A 14915-nucleotide genomic window follows, 5' to 3' on the forward strand; every position below is an offset into this window, starting at 1 on the left:
ACATATAACTGGGTGCGTCATGATGTTGTTCCACAAATGCAGGGACCTACAGTTTCAAGCGGACTCCGAACGGCAGATATCTTTTATGAGGAGGTTTTTCATGGCAGAAATTCACTCTTTGCCATTGCCAAGCGGTCGCCGCTATTAGAACAAACTTTTTCTTCATTTTGGTGTTTTACCGAGATTCGAACATACGTTCTCTCTGAATTCCCAATGATAGTCACGCACCAACCCATTCGACTACGGCGGCCGAATTTAGTAATGAGGAAAACTGGGGTCTATTCATCACACAAGCGAACGTACCACTCGTCAGAATAATGACATACAGGGAGCCAAAAAAGTTTAAGTACACCTGAAATTTTAGAAAATTATCAATAAAAACTCCATCTTACAATCTAAAAATAAAATTTATTCTTCAAAATAGATATATTTAAAGGTTAAAGAACACAAAATAAGCCTTTTCATGGGTTACGAACTTAAAACATAGAAATAGCTATACAAAAATGAAAAAAAGTCCTGAGCGCACGTCAAATAAGTTTTCGTACACTTAACCGAAAATTTTAAAAACATTTGAAAATTCTTATAGGTCAAGTGTTGTTAGTATTTCGTTGGCCCTCCCCCGGCATCGATAACTGCTTGTAAGCGCCGCCGCAAGCTCTTTACTAAGTTTCCAGTATCATTTTGGGGTATTTTCATCCACTCAGTCGATAAAGCCTTCTTTAGGGATTCCTTCGAAGTAATTTTGTGTTTACGTATTCGTTTTTCGAGCAGATCCCAGATGTGCTCGATAGAATTTAGATCCGGGGACTGCGGTGGTGTATGTAGTTGCTTGCAGTTATATAGAAGCCACTCTCTGACCAAATATGACGTGTGTTTCGGGTCATTGTCTTGTTGAAACAAGAACCCATTTTTTTCAAACCCCACTTGTGTCGCACTCGTCTCAAGATTTTCTCTCAGGATTTTTAGGTAGAGGTGCTTATCCATTACATTGTCAACAAACACAAGCTTTCCAACACCAACTTCTGCCATATAGCCCCAAACCATAATGTTACCGCCACCGTGTTTTATTGTGGGTACCAAATTTTTCACTTCCATCTGCTCATTTGGTTTTTTCCAAACTTTTACGGCTCCATCTGGACCAAACAAATTATATTTAGACTCATCACTAAAAATTACGTTGCCGCAAAATGATTCGGGTTTGTTCAAATAGTCTTTAGCGAAGGTAATCCTCTTTTTTTTATTTACTTTAGATATAAAGGGCTTTTTACGCGGTGTTCGACCATTGTACCCAGCCTCATGGAGTACATTTCAAACAGTTTGTGGGTGGACGCTTATTCCAACGGTTTGCTGTACCTCTTCCTGTATTTCCACAGCTGATTTTCTGGGATTAGACCTTATTGAATCTAAGATTCGGCGCTCGTCTCTCAGTGAGAGTTTTTTTGGCCGGCCGGATCGCGGCTTTGGCCGAATATTTCCAGAGTTTATATATGAATTAATTACTCCTTGCACGCTGGAATGTGATTTACCGATAATTTTGCCGATTTCACGCAAAGTTTTTTTTTCTAAATATAATTTTATAATCACTTCACGCAAATCGACTGATATTTCACACCCGCGACCCATCATATACGTTAACTGTCACCATAAACACAAAACTATTAATAGTTATACATACCATTTGCATCAAAATACTATCAACTATGATCATTTGAGCGATAATAAGAAATAACGGAGAAAAACCGTAAGTTTTGGAAAAAGAAACAACGAAAAAATAACAACGTACGTAAACTTTTTTTGGCTGTTTTAGCTCTCTCTCTCTCTTTTACGACAATTATTCTTCAACTCACAACAGTGAGAGAGGTGAAAGGAGTGAAACTAAGTTAACAATATTCTCTTTTTACACTACATGCCAAAAGTTTAAGTTTATATTTAAAAATAAAAATTATTTTAGTATATTTTTGAACAAAACTTAAGTGTACTTAAACTTTTTTGACTCACTGTAGGTATGTGAACGAGTGCTGAACGTACTCGTTTGAACACCGACAGCCGCCCGTAAACAATCGAATTTAACCAAAGATGTTAGTAAATTGTAAAAATATATAATTACATATGGTTTTTGTAGTAAATTTATTATAGGAAGAATTTTAATAAACTCAACCCCACCCAAAAAGATGTCGTGGTGGAGTATATGACCCACAAGGACTACAATTAGAAGCCTTACGCGACAACTTGGGAAAATAACTAAATACTGCAGTTTTGAATTTTAGGTTTAAATATTCAGTGGAGAATTTTTGATTTTATAAGTTGTTTTGAGTTGTGTTTTATTTACTTTTGTATTCTTTAGTATTTAAGTATTTACTACTGATGAAACATTTTTATGTGATAAATGCAACAAGTGGCTAAAAATAAATAAAAAAATGTTATTAAAAATATTGCATTAATTTTATTTCCCCTTAAAGAATCCTTTGTATTCCATTTCACTTTAAAAATATTTTAAATACGATTTACAAGATTGCACATGTATGTGTCATTTATTTATTTTCAATTTCGAGAGAAATTAAATAAGGATATCTTATTTGGTATCTTATTTGTTTGCCGCTTCAGGAATCTGCAATAAAAAGTTTATAAAAGGGCTAGAAAACCAACCATTTACATATTTACAGTGTTTCTTATATTGAAAAAGTAGCTAACTGCACTGCAAAGGCAACCCTAATATTTCATTTCTTAGAATTTGCTTATTTTCCTTTTGAATATGTACTTAGAGTTAGTCGTTGAGTCGTTTATAATAAAGCTTTGAAGTAACACGTTGATTTTTCGGCCCTATTATCTTAGATGCCTCCGCACTATTTTTTCATCTCCATCACTTTCACTAGAACTCATATATAAAAAACAAAGTCGGATCTGTCGTTATATTTTAGTTGTTTTTATTAACTTTTGCAAGAGTTCCACGTCCTTGTGACGTTACGATGGCTTGTATATTCGTTGGTTTGACTGCGATTCTGCTTATACGATTGGTCACGTAATTTCCTTTCGTATGGTTGTTGATCGTTGCACGGATGTGGTGTGTCGCTTCCGAACTAAACACTTGTTTTTCAGTTTTTATCTGCTAAACGCTTGGGTCTAATTGCCCATCCCATTGATACTAGAAATGAATATGCTTTTAGTCCTTCTTTTAACTTATATGTGTGATCATAATCATATTTACAATTTTTCGAGCAGATGTTACTATATTTTTTACTATTATTCTTGTGTCGGTATTGGCTTACGAGCATTTACAATAAATTTTTTACCGAGTTTTCCACAAATATAGTACAATCAAGTATTGATTTAATAGTCGTATTAGGATGTGAAATACAGGCACATGGACAAGCCAAGCAAACCGAACCTAGAAGCTTGGCTGATCAACAATGATTTTGCATAGATCATAGAATTAATGAATCCCTATTTTGCTAAGAGATTTTATGGCAGGTGTCGAAGAAGTGTATTCTTATCATCGCATAAATATGTTTGTATTTTTCTATAAGTAAACGTCCGGAAAATGTATACAATTAGCTACAAATTGCCGTCTTATTCATATTAATTCACACAATAAAATCATTTACTACGTTACACGCCAATAATTGACTAACAAGCGCAATCTAATTGTGCTGCGTATTCACTTAAATAAAATTGTAACACCACACGCAAACATATCGACAGCAACTTCCTGAAAGGAAAAACTTCACGGTAAAATTCTGCAAAGAGATTATTGGGAAAAATATAACCCAACTAGTGAGGTGAACTTTGCACTTTTATTTTTTCATCTATCTATCTATCTATCTATCTATCTATCTATCTTTCATCATCTATCTATAGAAAATAAGTTTTAATAGAGTTTTTATTGTATTTTAAGAGTATAAAGATGAAGTGATATGTTTTGATATTTGTTATCATTAGAGTTAGTATCGAAATATCTTTTAGAAAAACACGAAGAAGTATAAATTATGTAGTTAGGTTTATAAGTTTACTAAGAAAATACCAATTCGAACCAATAGATTTCCCTGCAGGGCTTTTGTTCTACAAGTGGCTATTTAACAACGCAAGGTAATTGAAACTAGAATTTCTAGCGTACATACATACACGAGTATTGTCTATTAACGCCTACCTACATGTGTACATACATTTCCATTTGCATTCACGTAGTACGCGTACACTCTGCTAACTGATGACGATTATTGTACTCTTACCCATCCTCTCTTGATTCCTTTTTGTTTTTGCTCACCTCACTTAGTACTCGTATATTGCTTTCATTCATAAGAAATATACTTTTATTTATGCATATAAATCTGTATGAGTATTAGTAAAAAGGGGAGCGCTGATCGTTTCCATATCCAATTATCAGGAGGAGTTGAGAGTGCAATGTTCGTAATAAATTAATTATATTCAGTCGGTTAGAGATCTAAGGTTAAGAAAGGTCGAGTCTAGAAGTATTCTAAAATTACAGTCAGAAATAGTTTTTTGGGAAATATGAAACTAAGTACGTATAGCAATTATTATATAAGCATGCACAGTAGATTCTGTTTTTATGCGGTATATACGTTCCGCAAGAAACAGCATAAAAAAAAACAGCATAAAAAAAGCTACCAGTTCTATAGTAAAACTATAGATACGTTTCAAAAGTGCTAAGAATCGCATAAATCTGAAATAATGCAATAAGATCGCATAAAAAAGGGTACTAGTCCCATATTATAACTATAGATACGTTCCATAGACCGCATGAATCTGAAATAATTAAATAAAATCGCATAAACAAAAAATTGTATTTTTGAAAATTATATCTTTATTTAAGAAACGTCAGAATCGAAAAATAAACTTACATCGTCAGAAATAGAATCAGACAATACCCGCATATTGCGCATTCGTTTAGGATTTGGCGTAAAATCACTTCCGTCACTTGAGGAAATGTACACGTCTGATCTGGATGGTGATGCAGGCGATTCTTTACTTGTAGGGTTAGCATTTTTGTTATATATTATCTGTGATGAGTTTTTGCTTAGCTGGCTTAGAATCTTGTTTATATGTACGATTCCTGATAGGTCGACATGCATTTTTTAATTAAAAAACAACCGCACTATTTCAAAATCGCATAAAAAAGAACCGCATAAAAACAGAATCTACTGTATTTTATGGTCAAAGTTCGATACGCTACCACTCTTAGTTTCGAAATGTCCAAGGTTGTCGACTTATAAGTAGATATAACATGTGTTACCCATTCTTTCGGTATAAATGGTAGACTAGGCTGTTTCCAGCAACACATTCCCTTAATTATTATAATGTATACATACAAACTCATTGAAAACTGACTGCGAATTGAGACCCCTGTGAATTCTAAATTCACGACCCAATTAAATTCAGGGAATAAACGGAGAGCAGACCCTTTCCTCTATACACAGTTGAGTACTAGTTTTATGGGAAGGTTGGAGCAATAAGTGCTCAATGCACGAAGCCTCTGCTTACTCCCAGTAGATCGGATATATGCCTAACAACACCGATTCATACTGATTATTGCTCTAGTAGATTTTGCTCTTCAAGGTTAGACGTGCCTTGAAAGGACTTCTATAGAAATCGCCAAAAAGTAAAGAAGAAGAGGAGTATACAAACCTTTTCCAAAACTATTTAGCCCACGAATTATACGCTTGACACTTATTTAAAGATCTTGAGGATCTCAAGAACTTGACATAATTAATTTTGAGTTTGAACTGGTCTTAGGGGACAGTGATAAGTTTAACTACTCCGAGGCATCACGATGAACAACCTAACCTAATAAGTATATAAGAGATTTCAATGCAGGGCGTATCCCGATTTTCAACACCATCGACCTAAATCTAATCATTGATGGTCGACGAGGAAAGGTAAAATATCTTCTATCATGAAACAAACAGACATGTTAGCTCCCACGTCACTATTATAATTTCAAACAGTAAAGAATTTCATTTGTTAGCAAAATTTGCATGTTATGCAAAATGACGTTGCTCAATATCTGCAGCGCCGTAGGAATTGGGAAGGACCTCCCTAAGGCGTTTGATACCAAACCAGCTTTCAGGCAAGGTTTAGTCTCTACCGTGAGACTTCTTTAACCTGGTGCTGGAACAATTTTTATAAGAGCATAGAATTGTTGGCGTAGGCCGATGATGTCAATATCATCGGCCTTAACAACCGTGCTGTATGGGTCTGGTGTCCTCTGTAGCGCTGCGCTCTTCCGGAAACGAAACGGGGTCTGTGCCAACGACCGGGAAGAGGAGGAAGGCAAAGAAGAGGAAAGTTGAAAAACGCAATTCGGAAATGCCTGCATCCTCGACCCCATCCAAGGCAGACAAACCTTTGCCTGACAAGGCAGAGGCTAAGGGACCTCAAATGTCGAATGACACTCTTCCGTCAACGTCTGGCGAATCATTCGCGAGAATGGCAGCAAAGGCAATGACGGTGGAGATACATACCGACAAACAAGTTGGTCTACTGTCCAAAGGGCAACAAGACTATCTTGACAGCTATCTGTGGAAAGCTATCGGTGAGTCGAAAGACGCGCCGACTTTCGAGGGGAAAAGCGTGGTGGACGGCATCGTAAAGGTGCACTGTTCCAATGCTTTTTCCCGAGAATGGCTAGAAAAAGTTATAGCAAAAATCCCAGCCTGCGAAAACAGCAAGTTTATTCTTGTTGAGAGTAGCAAAGAAAGGCTGGTACGAGCGAGTGTCTGGATTCCGGGAACTCCTCAAACGCATCCGTGTTCAGAATAAGGATCTTGACACGACTCTCTGGAGAGTATACTCGTGCACCAGGCAGAAATCCGCTACCACTTCGGAGGCGGGTTCCCATCTGGTACTGGGTATCGATCTTGGGTCCCTCAAGGTTCTTAAGTCGAAGTACGGGTGCCGTCCCCACCTACATCTGGGGCGGATCCAGTTCCGCGTCCAGGATAAGGTGGAGGACAAAGCGTAAATATACTCAGTCTCATGACTGAAGTAATATTTACACAGATAAATCTGCAGCATAGCAAAGCGTCTACGGCTCTCTTGTGCCGTAGGCATGCAAAACTACAAACAAACCCACACATAATACTTATACAAGAACCATGGGTATGTCACAAGCGTATCTGTGGTCTAAGTGCTATGTCGTGGGGACAAATACTTCATTGTGAAGGGAATGTGAGACCGCGAGCATGTATTATCATGCCGAGGTTGATCGAACACACGATGTTAAAAGAGCTATGCTCCGGAGATATCGTTGCTGCAAAAATAAAGTACTTGAAAAGTGGGAACAGTGTCGAAGCTATTATAGTTTCGGCCTACCTACCCTACGACTCTTTACAGCCACCTCCTTCGAGGGAGCTAAGAGAAGTGGTCAAGTACGCAGAATCCAATAATCTGGGGCTAATAGTGGGCTGTGACGCAAATTCACAGAACATTGTGTGGGGAAGCAGCAAATGCAACCCCAGAGGTCTCAAGCTACTGGATTTTATCCTGTCATCCGATTTGGTCATTCAAAACACTGGTAACAAACCAACTTTTGTGACCAGAAGGAGACAAGAGGTGATTGATTTAACACTTACCAATAGGTCAGTTGGAAATCAAATCAACCGATGGCGAGTTTTGGAGGAGGACTCTCTTTCTGATCATCGTCTTATCGAATTCCGACTGGGAATTGACACAATATCAATACCTTCCGGTAGGAATCCTCGAAATGTGGACTGGGACAGGTATGGTGAGCTTGTAACAGAGCGATTACCAAACCTGAAAAAACTCAAATCAGCAGAAATGATTGAAGATGCGACTAAGAAATTAGAAGGTACTTTAATCAATTGCTTTGAGGAACTGTGTCCACTCAGGCAAAGCAGACAGGGGAAAGCGGTTCCTTGGTGGAACCCTGAACTGTCGAAGCTTCGTGTACGGTCCAGGAAACTTCTTAATAAGGCCTTGAAGACCAAAACAGAAGAGGACTGGGCCAATCATCGACTTACACAGAGAGAATATAAGAAAAAAGTACGGCAAGCCAAACTTGAATCCTATAGAAATTTCTGCAGTAACGTCGAAGAAATGAGGGAAACAGCGAGACTTTGTAAGGTCCTTCATTTAGACCGCTCAGTAAGGCTGGATTCCATTCGAAAACCTGATGGTTCATACACCATTTCCAAATCGGAAACGTTTAATGCTCTACTCGAAACTCACTTTCCGGGTAGTAGAACTATCTCTGAAGTTGAGAGTGGCATGAACAACAACGGTGGCAACGGTGGAACCTCTAGGTACAGCTGGTATATTGCTAGTCGGATAGTGACAAGGGAATCGATAAGGTTTTCCTTATCTTCCTTTGAGAACTTTAAGTCCCCTGGACCTGACGGAATATATCCAGCAATGCTTAAAAAAGGAGGAGACAGGCTGATTGAGGCCCTGAAAAGGATCTTCACAGCCTGTCTTGCATTTGGTTATATACCATCCCAATGGCGACGCGTAAGAGTAGTATTTATTCCGAAACCAGGAAAAGATGACTATTCCCTAGCAAAAAGTTTCAGACCAATCAGTTTGACATCGTTCATGTTGAAAAGTCTGGAACGAGTGGTGGAGAAACATATTCGAGTGGGGGTATTGCCGAGAAGTCCACTTAGTAGAAATCAACACGCTTACCAGAGTGGAAAATCATGTGAATCAGCCTTACACGATCTTGTTAGCAAGATTGAAGCTGGGCTGGAAGCTGACGAATACACAATGGGCGTGTTCGTGGACATTGAGGGGGCTTTTGATAATGCCACTTTCGACTCGATATGTTCTTCTGCCGAACGACACGGAGTTAATCAAGCCATTATAAAATGGATATACTCCATGCTCTCTGAGAGGCTGTTAACCGCTGGTGGGAGCGATGACGAGCAAATCACAGTCAGGGCCAAGCAAGGATGTCCCCAAGGGGGTGTTCTTTCTCCGCTGCTGTGGTGCTTCGTCGTAGACTCCCTATTAGTGGAGATGCAGGAACTCGGCTTTCACGTCCAAGCATATGCGGACGACGTCTGTGCGCTAACATCGGATAAATCCTTAAGGAGGCTTTGCACGAAAGTGCAGAGGATTCTTGACAAAATCGATGATTGGTGCATGAGACAAGGTCTTTCCGTTAATCCGAACAAAACAACTATAGTCTTGTTTACGAGAAAACGGAAATTGGATGGACTCAGTCTTCCAACACTGAAAGGTGTGACACTTGGTCTTTCCAACGAAGTTAAATATCTAGGAGTAATCTTGGATAAGAAGCTGACTTGGGAGACACACGTTTCACTGAAGGTGAATCGTGCATTGAAGATTTTTCAGCAATGCCGTAGAGCCTTTGGCAAAACTTGGGGTCTGAAACCTGCTGTGGTCCTATGGATATACGCGGCACTTATCAGACCAATCATCACTTACGCTTCTGTGGTCTGGTGGCGACGGAGCATGGTTAAGTCCACAATCCGGGAACTATACACGCTGCAAAGAAGTGTATGTTTATGCATCACGGGTGCCATGAGTACAACCTCTGGAGATGCCCTAAATGCTATGCTTGATTTGCTCCCCCTGGATCTTAAGATACAACAGGAAGCAATAAAAGCTATGTGTAGACTCCATAAATATGGTTTCTGGCACGAAGATCGAGCTTCGGGACACAGAGAAATCTTTAAGTTGCTGTCGGAGCAGTATCCACTGTTTTTGGCACCTAAAGATGACCTGATACCCACAGTTTCATTCGGAAGGAAATTTGATGTCAGATTTCCATTGCGTGAGCAATGGAGCAATCCAGGAGGCATGCAGGGAGGTTTGACGGATATTTTCTTTACCGATGGGTCCAAGACTGAAATAGGGTCTGGAGCCGGATGGTACTTAAACGATAGTAATAAGTATCTCTACGCTATGGGGCGAATGGCAACTGTCTTCCAAACAGAAGTTTTTGCCATCCTAAAAGTAGCCGAATGGATAATCGAGAGGAGATGGAGCGGGAAACAGATTGGAGTCTTCAGTGACAGTCAGGCTGCATTGAAGGCCCTGGAGAACGCGAAGCAAACCTCAAAGATTGTTCAAGAATGTAAGAAGAAGCTTAATTCTGTCGCAAGACAGAACAGGCTTGTACTTATATGGGTTCCAGGACACTCCGGTGTTCAAGGAAACGAAATTGCCGACGAATTGGCCAACCGTGGATCAGCGGTGCCTCCACAGGGGCCAGAGCCAATAATCGGAATCAGTCCCGCAGGAATCAAGAACTGGATCAACGATTATGTAGGCAATCTACATAAAGAGCGATGGTCCGGTCTAGAACGCTGCAGAACTGCAAAGTGTTTTGTGACGAGCCCGAACAGAAAACTGTCAAACTTTCTACTAAAACTTAGAAGGAAAGACATTCGGTTGATGGTCGGCATCATTACAGGACACAACCCATGGGGTCAGCATATGACCACCATTGGAATCATCGAGGACCCGGTATGCCTGTCGTGCTTGGAGGAGGCGGATAGCACTGAGCACTTTCTCTGTGAGTGTCCTGCCTTTGCTAGAGCGCGACTACGAGTATTGGGTTCCGATGTCATGAGAATGAGTATTATTCGTTCTCTAAAACTGGAGGATATTTACAAATTTGTCAAAGAATCTGGAAAATTCTCACAGGACTAACTATCTCTATCTCTGTCTCTATTCTTTCCTATCTCTTTCTCTGATACTTTTCTCCCTCCCTCCTTGACTATCTACCCCCTTTCCAGAGCTTTAAATACAATGGGCTTTTTTAGCCTGAGTGTTTTAGGAGCCACCAAATCTCCTGGTGCTCCTTGGCTCGACCTTTTCAAATTCAATGGGTCTGGTGTTGAACGAGGACAAACCGAAGTACTTCCTGTCATTAAACAAACAGCCGGCGCACTCGCGTATCGGCACCCACGTCACTATTGACAGTTATAATTTCGAGGTTGTAGGAGACTTCGTTTATCTATAAACCAGCATTAACACCGATACCAACGTCAGCCTTGAAATCCAAACTCTCTTGCTAACAAGTGCTACTTTGGACTAAGTAGTCAACTGAGTAGTAAATTCCTCTCTCGACGAACAAGATTAACCTGTTATATGGCTCTCATCATTCTCGTCTTAACGTATGGCGCAGAAGCTTGGACGATGACAATACCCGATGAGGCTTCCCTTGGAGTATTTGAGGGAAAGATTTTTGAACCTTTGCATGTTAGAACGATGGGCTGTATAAAGTTCCAGCGGTTTCGTTGACTGGATCATGTCGTCTAAATGGATACAAACGTTCCGGCTCTGAAAGTACTAACTGGTGGTAGCAGTGGAAAAGGAAAGCCTCCTCTGCCTTGAATGAGAATCTTTGAAAATCTAAAATCAGACCTAAGATTGACCAACACTAAACCCAGTAGTTTTGCTTTATTTACATCAATGTGTTTTGGGCTTCTTAAACATAAATTTTGTTATCACCTTCCAATGAAAGCTACTTATTGCTTAAAAATAGCAAAAATATAGCAACAATCACGCGTATCAAGTCTATATAATGACAACGTCGCCTTTAGAAATAAAAAATGTTTAACTCTCTTGAATTTACGATTGACTTAAGAAATTTTAATCAGCCAGTGCCGATAAAAAACCGGAATAGTTCAAAATTAGATTTGGAAATTCTTGAGACAACTGTACATTTTCACAGTTTCTCATTTGGCAAACGTGAATTTTTGACCAAAAGCAACTTCTTTCATTGAATCATTGCGTCATTCGTCATATTCATCCAGATTTGGCTTGCGCCATGGGACTATTACAAGGGGTGCCTTTTATATGACGGGATTAGAGAACAAAAACAATTTTTAATCATCGAAAATCACTTTATTGGTTTTCAAAATATTCTTCACGAAGATCTATACACTTTTGCATGCGTTTGAACCAATTGTCGAAGCACTTTTGCCACTCTGAATGAGGTACCTCCAAAACATGCATTCTGAATGCCGCAACCGCTTCTTCAGGTGTCGAAAAACGTTGACCTCTCAGTTGTTTTTTACGTACGGGAATAAAAAGAAGTCATTCGGTGCCAAGTCAGGACTATACGGCGGATGACCCATTAATTCGATGTTTTGGGTGCTCAAAAATGCAGTTGTTTGAGCCGATGGGTGAGAGCTCGCATTGTCCTGGTGAAGAGTGATCCGTCTTTGGCGATTGGTTTTCCTAATTTCTTGGAAGACAACTGGCGAACAAATGGTTGTGTACCACTCACAATTTACTGTTCTGCGTTGTTCTAGTGGTACGGTTGCGACATGTCCAGTTTTTCCGAAAAAACAGGCGACCATTTGCTTGGAAGTGCTTGAAACACCCATACAGTCGACTGCTGTTTACTTTCGGGCTCATACGCGTAAATCCATGATTCATCCCGCGATCGTATTTTTTTGAACATTTCCTTCGACCAATCGACACGAGCCTTTTTTTGAGCGATTGACAAATTGTGTGGGATCCAACGTGAACAAATTTTTTTGAACGACACAAATAGCGCTGGTATTTCAAAACGTTCTGAGTACGTAAAAGCCAAAAAATGTCAAACTTTGCGATACAGCTGTCAGTTGCCAGATTGCAGCACCAGGGTTGCCAAATCCCGACATATAAAAGGCACCCCTCGTATTTATTCTCAAGCCTACATTTGGCGATGAAAAGCGCTATTGGCCCTGTCACCACCGTCCTAAACCAAACTCAGGGAAAATCAGCGAATTACGTGGACAGCTCAAAATATCATATTTGTGTTGATAAAATCGATGTGAGTTGAAAGCGCATGACTATCTGCGACGTGATAAGTCTTCTAAAGACTACGAGTATAAAAAAGAGCTTATTGTGAATGGAAAGTACTTCTGAAATTTCGGTTAAACGTCTAACTGCTTGATAGAACCAAAGAACACTTGTTGTTTTTTTGCGATGTTTTCTTTATTGATGTTGTTTGTTTACATTTTGATTGAAATTTTGACATCCAAACCAACAAATTGCAAATAAACTTCTCCCATCACCTCGTATGGATTCACCCCGAATAAAACGAAACGAACAACTGCTAAATATGCAAAAAACAAAAAAAACTGTAACTAATGAAAAATATAACCGATTTGTACTATTGTAAAATATGTAAATGGTTGCTTTTATCGGTTTTTTTTTTGCGTTTACATCACTTATGGGTGTTATTTAAGCCAACTCCGAAACGGAGTGATTTTTTATGAGGAGCCTTTTCATGATCGAAATGCACTCGGATGTTTTCTATTGCCTGCCGAGGGGCAACCGCTGTGAGAAAGAACTTTTCTATCATTTCATTATTTCATGCACGGAGATTCGATCCTGCGCACTTCTGAATGGTAGTCACGGACCAACCCACCATTGAAAAGAACAAGAACACAAAGCAAGTTGAAGCAACAAATGTTAAGTGCTTCCAAACAAATGTAATGTTTGGCAGATCCTTTCCAAGTGTGTATGCAAAAATATCAATGGGAACATTGTGTCGATACAACAAACACAAACACACACAAACCGATTTATTCTGTAAATATGTAACTAAAAGAACGCAGTTGTTTTTTACGGGCTAAGTTTTGCTCAATTTTGTGTTCTTTACGGGCTGCGGTAAGGGACTACGATACCTTGGTCAGTGTGTGCACCATAAACATGGAACGCGCAAAAAAATGTGTATGGTATTTATTTGTGGATGGAAAGTAGGGAGGAAAACAAGAGAAAACACACACACAACCGATTGCAAGTTGACAAAAATTTTTGTTAATTTTCGATCGGCTTGCCGGCGCAGTCACACGCACACGTTGAAATTTCGACCGATTCTTTGGATTTGTTTTCCGTCTGTACCCAACTTAAGCAAGCACCATAAGTTGTTTTAATACAAATTGGACCCACCACAACACATCAGTGATAGACATGTGAGGGAGGATTAGAGATAGTGAACTTCATATGGCGAATGGAGGCGCTGACCAAAATGGGTTTGCCGTTTAAGAGTATAAAATTAAGATGGTTTAGAAACAGTTCCTAGAATAAATAATCTGGCCCACATACTGCTATTACTTTGCAAATATTTATTAAAAAATTTAATCTTTTTTCCTTGGATGCCTGTGTTTCCACTTATACCTCTTCAGCAAAACAAATATACATATGTATGCATATTTTGCTGATTCAATTAAATATTATTTAGAAAATTGTACACCCTTTAACTAAAATTCTTACAGTTCGCAAACTTAAACATAGTCGTTAAACAGGAGTAAAAGCATATAAAATCATCTAACACATGCCTGCCCACTATAGACGGTGTATTTATTCATCTCATAAAAGCGTACGTTTTTTAATGTAATTTACTCACACACGTGCACCTGCCTCGATGGCAAGCGTCTGTAAATCGAAATGCAATAAAAACTGCCGGCATTATCCATGAACTTAAATTCGAAGGCAACGCCCATGATTACTTCGTATACATGCACGCAGATGCATAAAAATATTTACACATACAAATACGTACGAACGTTTTCCTAATCTCCTTATTTGCACTTTTCTGCCACGTTCCAATCACCAATTGAAAGTGCGCATAACTTCTTACAAAAATTAAATGATTATCCTGGATGAATGCATGAATTGCACAATTTTGCGGCACGACCAGCAACCGAAGCATCCACCAGCAACACTAAGAACAAAATACCCTGTAGCAGCAATTATACTGATTATACAACTTCTAGCGGTGCTTTAGCAGTTGCTCTGAAATGAGCTGTTAGTGCACAATCAAAGCAGAAAATTTGCTTTGAAACGAGGTTATGCACCTCAATTCTCCGTAAAGTAATACATTTATTCTTTCTGCTCACTCTTTACCTTCACTAGCACACAATTTACTTATATGGACAATGGTTATGTATTTGTAAGTGCGACAGTTTTTTCCG

The 14915-nt window shown here is 39.2% G+C and overlaps 1 protein-coding gene across 4 annotated transcripts in view; it reads left to right on the top strand.

The window, feature by feature from the left end:
- The window catches only part of LOC128858523 (cAMP-specific 3',5'-cyclic phosphodiesterase), a 118212-nt gene that overhangs the window by 25850 nt on the left and 77447 nt on the right, over positions 1 to 14915 (top strand). The window lies entirely within an intron of this gene.

Source organism: Anastrepha ludens, chromosome 3 (assembly GCF_028408465.1).
Source record: "Anastrepha ludens isolate Willacy chromosome 3, idAnaLude1.1, whole genome shotgun sequence".
NCBI lineage: Eukaryota > Metazoa > Arthropoda > Insecta > Diptera > Tephritidae > Anastrepha > Anastrepha ludens.